At 27.1% G+C, this 5,861-nt stretch overlaps 2 long non-coding RNA genes across 2 annotated transcripts in view; both read left to right on the forward strand.

Annotated features, from left to right (window-relative positions):
• Positions 1 to 892: 892 nt before the first annotated feature.
• LOC100568696 lies at positions 893 to 3,596 on the forward strand. Its single transcript, XR_001679026.2, has 3 exons — positions 893 to 1,000; positions 3,409 to 3,474; positions 3,541 to 3,596. It is a non-coding gene; the product is annotated as an uncharacterized LOC100568696 (long non-coding RNA).
• A 533-nt stretch (positions 3,597 to 4,129) lies between these two features.
• The window catches only part of LOC107882992, a 3,673-nt gene continuing 1,941 nt past the window's right edge, over positions 4,130 to 5,861 (forward strand). The window contains exon 1 of the long non-coding RNA XR_001679027.2: positions 4,130 to 4,691. This is a non-coding gene — a long non-coding RNA (uncharacterized LOC107882992). The remainder of the gene's footprint in view (positions 4,692 to 5,861) is intronic.

A 5,861-nucleotide genomic window follows, 5' to 3' on the forward strand; every position in this document is an offset into this window, starting at 1 on the left:
CACACACACACACACACACACACACACTAACGTATATTCCTAAATTGTTTGTTTGATGATATTTTATTACTTATTAGAAGCCAGAAGGCATTATAGATAACATTTTATTGGTAATTTATTAATTATATATATAATATTTATTTTAAGAGGACGTGATACCCGCATGTGTTGTCTCCGTCTTACAAGTGTATAACATGGCAAATTATATGCAAAGCAGAACACGTATAGCTTAAAAACTAGAGTAGATTGACCTCTCATAAAATCTAAAGGTAAGATTATTATCTAGACAACTTCATGAGCTTTTTATTATATTATAATTTTTAAGCGAGTTATGAGTACCTACTTTAAAATGCACAAATAATTTACAATATTTAAATACTCATAGCACGCTTTAAAATTAAAATATAATAAAAAGCCCACGAGGTTGTCTATCTTACCTTTAGATTTTATAAGAGGTCAATTCACTCTAATTTTTAAGCTAACGGAGCTACACGTGTTCTGCTTTGCGTATAATTTGCTATGTTACGCACTTGTAAGACGGAGACAACACGTGCGGGTATCACGTCCTCTAAAATAATTAGTCACGAATAATATAATAATTCCTAGTAATATCTAATACCTATAGGCTATAATACCTACTAAAGCCCACTAGACACTGTCTACCTGCATACTCAAAATAATTATAAATTTTCTTGAATCCCTTATATATTAGGTATACCAAATTTAATGGGTGCACATTTTCATATTATTTTATCATATGCTCATATTTTAAATGCATAATTACTACCATATGAAAATATTAAGATAACGATTAATTAATTTTGACTGGACATTTCAAATATATTTATAACTTTAAGATAACAATTATTTATGAAAAAATATGATGATTGTGTTTAACCGTATTCGAATAAGTTTAATTGAATCATTTCTCATTTGTTTCGCGGAAGAAGCCCATGCCATTGACCTAATAAAAGTCAATGAAAAGAAACAACAACAATATGTAAGTTCAACCAATATTATTACCATTTAGTTGTAGGTATATTTTAGGTTTTTTTTTTGTTATATTCACAGCTATTAAACATAAAGAATGAATGTTAGTTTTTTAATTTATATACGAAATTGATACAGGTATAACTCTGAAATCTGAATAGGTAGGTACTTATAAATTTGAACGTAAATGCATTTTATATGCCTAAATTAACAATAATAATTTAGTTATTTTGTTTATCTATAATATTTTAAAAATATGTGCCTATACATTTACACAATTGTATACCAGACAGCAAAATAATATTAATTCAACACGAAAATATTGAGTCTTTTAAAAATATGAGAACAGATAAGGCATTTTCAGAATATTATGGTTAAAAATCGTTCTGATCATCGACGAGGCAAGGCGAGAATGCTGCCTGTCTTGAAATATAAATATATGCTACGTGACAATCGCAGAAATTTCTAATTTGAAAATATAAAATCACATGCATTTCGTAACTTCATATTGTTATACCTACTCGTTCCAAAATTAATATTACATTTTCCATATTCTATTAATCTTTCATTTATTTAATTAAACAGTAGTTTGTACGTACACATAACACATTTGTAAGCAGAAGTATACTGAAAATTTCAATTGTATTTTTATTAACACCTAATATATTTAATAATTTTTTTAAGATATTTAGATTTTTTGTATATTTTTGGATTTTTGACTGGATAAATATGTGCATATTTAACAATAATTGTTACAACAAATTGTGAATAATAGTATAATCTAAATATTAGTAATATTGAATATTGGTGGGGTGTGTGGAGGGCAATTCATAATTTTGTAACACCCCTAATATTTTAACTCTAGTTGCGCCACTGCACAAATGTATGGAAGTGAGATTATACATTCCTGGCACAGTTGCACCTCCATCAATGTCGTATGTCCACAGTCCACAATACAGGTACCTTGAGTTATTTGGTACGCTCTGTAAGCCCTCCAACAACAAATGCAGTTACTGCCTGTCGTTTTTTAAAATGATAATGAAATTAAATATATTTGGGTGTGATGAATTGAATGAGCCGACCGGGAATCGGAATATCCCAGGATGCAATTTAAGTAAATTTCAACTATATCCGGGACGCAATTTACGTATGTTTTAATAGCACACGGGCAGCAATTTACATAGTATAATAATATAATATTATGACTATACCCTTTTTTGAGGACGCAATTTACTGACTATGTTGACTATAGATACACCGTACATATCGATTTTCAAATGGGAATCTCCAACTTATTTTGACTGTACACTATTTAGTGGTTATATTTTTTGAAAATTTAGTGTAGGCGCCTAATTTAAAATTTGAACGATTAATTTCTGATTAGTTATTACTTGTTAAAATATTTATATCATGGATAATAGTCCTTAAAAATGGTTTTACCAAAAATATAAATTATACATAATATTGGAATTAGTATTTATTTTACTTGGTACTTCGACCATTTTTAAAAGTTATTATTGTTGATAGATTAATATTAATAAGTAATAACTAAAATTTTTAAATCACTATAGCCCAATATCTTATAAGCCCATTACTAACCGCATAGAACTTTTACCTTTAGAACAAAAAGTTAAATAAATCAAAAACTACTCCAACGAATTTTGATTGTAAAACTTCAAATTTTTCAGAAAAATTATCCACTGAATATTTTACAGTTTATTCCACAAAAAATACTGTTTGGACAAATAAGTATAAATATGTTTATAGGTAAATTAATTTATATACCGATTGTAATATCATATAATGATGACACCTACATAAAAAAAATAAACCTACCTAATACATAAAAAATAATTAATAATGAACTCTTAACTTTAAAAGATATTGGTAGGTATATAGTAATATTGTAATATACCGTCATTATTAATACACATTTTGCAATAATTAATAAAACAAAATCATATAGGTACGATGTACAAAATAGATAGGTATAATAAATTAATAAAAAATCCTCTTTTTAAAAACGTTCGCATCAAAGTCACCGGGTTTTTATTTTTGGCACGTAAAATAATACTTTTATTATAATTTCATTCGCCCATACGGTATAGATGATAGTCGCACAAACAGGTAAATTAATATAGTAAATTAGTGTCACACGTTTACTAAATGTTAGTGTCTTTAATTATTAATTTTATTAATTTATTAATAAGTTGATTTTTGTGATCTATTTTACATATTTTTTTATAAAATTGTATTTAAACTGTTTTTGTGTTAAAATATGAAGTGAACTCAGGTGACTCACTTATTACTACTAAGATATTTCTGTTTGAATCTATAATACAATATTATACATTTGGTAGTTGATTTTCTGAAATTGGAATAATGTTAATAATTAATTATAATTTCAATTGTTTTTAGGAATAATGATCCTGCAGTGAATAATTCCACTAAGACTAAAAAAAAGAAAAACATAGATTATATCAAGTAGGTAGATGATTTCCTGAAGGTTAAATAATGTTAATAATTAATTATAATTTCAACTGTTTTTAGGAACATTACAGGAGGTAACAATGCTTCTTCATCTGCTCCGACAGGAATGCCACAACAAATTCTTCCAACACAATTTGAAGAAGAAAAGAAGGAAGTAAGTGGATGTCGCTCTGCTGTACAGTAGGTTACAAGTGGTTGACTGAAATGGAGGGTGTTAAATTTGAATTCAATGATATATCACTGTATACACTATACATGGCTACTCAGTTACTTTTCTCACTTTTTGTAATTTTTTGTCGCTATTCCGTAAAATTGTCACTTTCGTCACTTTCTTTACCTACACAAGATCTAAATCTAATAGGTCTCTTTTTTATTACTATTTATCAACAAATAGGTAATTTAATTATGATATATTATGATATATCTAAAACCATTGATGCTTGGGAGTGACGGACCAAATGTGAACAAATAAGTATATTTAGATTAGTCAATGAAAATGTAAAAATTATTCGTGATAAGTCTTATTGATATTGGAACATGCAATATTCATATTATTCATAATAGTTTTTTGAATACTTTTTAAATATTCCGAATACTTGTTAAATACTTTTTTTTACAGTATTCGGAATACTTTTTTTAACTTTTATTGACAAAAAAAACTAAATAAATTTAAAATTGAAAATGTCCATAAACAACTCAAAACGAGTCAAAATATTTTCAAAATTGGGTGTTGTATAGTTTTACTGTCCAAAATTCCAAACGGTGATGAAAGACTCAAACACACAAAAAGTAAAGAAAATTATCCATATTTGTACAATGGTTTTTACAAATATTTAAATTTGAATACTGTAATTTCTTAACGCAGTAACACAATATTATTATGGTCTTATAATTAATATTTATCTTGGTAACATTGTATATCTATTAGATTTATTTTTCATTTTAAATATCTAGAAAACAGGTTTAAAACGAAAATCGTTGAAGTTTTTGAATCTGGCAACTTCAACCACCAACACCACCACCACCACCACAATCGCCACCACTGCTACCGCCGTCACCGCCACCACCGTTACCGCTATCACCACCACCAGCACCACTAACGTTGTTACCGCCGCCGCCACCACCACTACCACTGTAAATGTTACCGCCACCACCACTACCACTGTTACCGCCACCACCACCACCAACGACGACGTGGAAATTTTTGTATAGTAAATGCATACCTAATAATTAATAACTAGAATAAGAAACAAAAAGAAAAATATTGTATAAGTTATATAAAAGTTAATGACATACAAACGTTATATTACGTCTAACATGATCAACATGATATTTTTATACTGAAAAATCAAATTTTATTTTATTTTTATGCAAAGGTTTTTTCCCCGGGCTTATTCTGAAACTATTTTTTTCAAAGTACAAAATTGTATGTTTTAGATTCTGAGTGGAACGATGAATGTATTGGTTTTACAATGATGCGTGTGTTTTTTTTAAATTTTTTTAAAATTTTTTTTGTGTGTGTACACGATAAGTAGTATAATAATGCTTCGATTTTCAACTTCAGTATCTTGTTTGATCGGAAAGTGAAGATTGTTGGTGCATTGGAGAGGTCAAAATTTAAAATTCCCAGTAATTTTCAAAAACGCCGTGAAAAACAAAAGAAAAATTAATTAAAAACTGGAAATTGTACGCAAAATTTGTTTTCGAGAAGATTGATTTTGGTTTTTGGTGTAACTTTAAAACAATTGACCGTAGATACATGAAATTTTCATTAGTTGTTTATATATCCAATTTCTATACATGATAACATTTTCAAAATATTTTGATTTATTTTAAACTATTCAGGGACATTTTCAGTTTCCAATTTTTTTAGTTTTTTTTTCTATGAATATCAATAAAACTTTATTTGTTGAGTAAAAATATTGATAAATTAATACAAGGCTCCTACAATATTGTTACAATGATATTTGAAAAATATTAAAAATCCCTAGTCACAGTTTTTTTTTATTAGCATTGAAAGTTCAAAAATTGGCAAAATATGTAAAAATCACGAAAATTAGCAAATTATTTTGAGTTAGAAATTCATAAAAATTTTTCTTTTTAAATCTAAGATTTTAAAATGTAATACAAGATTATTCATAAGTTTGTCTATATTTATCAAAAAAAAAATGTCTTCAAGCAAATCAAATTAAATTTTTTATGATCGTTTGAATTTCATATTTTTACAAGATTGGATATTCACTCCGTTTCTCACATAGCGGATTTTGTTATTTCGTTGTAGTTCAAAAACGAATAACTGTAGATATTTGAAAATTTCACTGAATTTTCATATTTTTATTTTCTATACAACATAAAATTTTGAAAATATTTTGACTCTTTTT

The sequence above is a fragment of the Acyrthosiphon pisum genome, chromosome A3 (genome assembly GCF_005508785.2).
Source record: "Acyrthosiphon pisum isolate AL4f chromosome A3, pea_aphid_22Mar2018_4r6ur, whole genome shotgun sequence".
Taxonomy (NCBI): Eukaryota; Metazoa; Arthropoda; class Insecta; order Hemiptera; family Aphididae; genus Acyrthosiphon; species Acyrthosiphon pisum.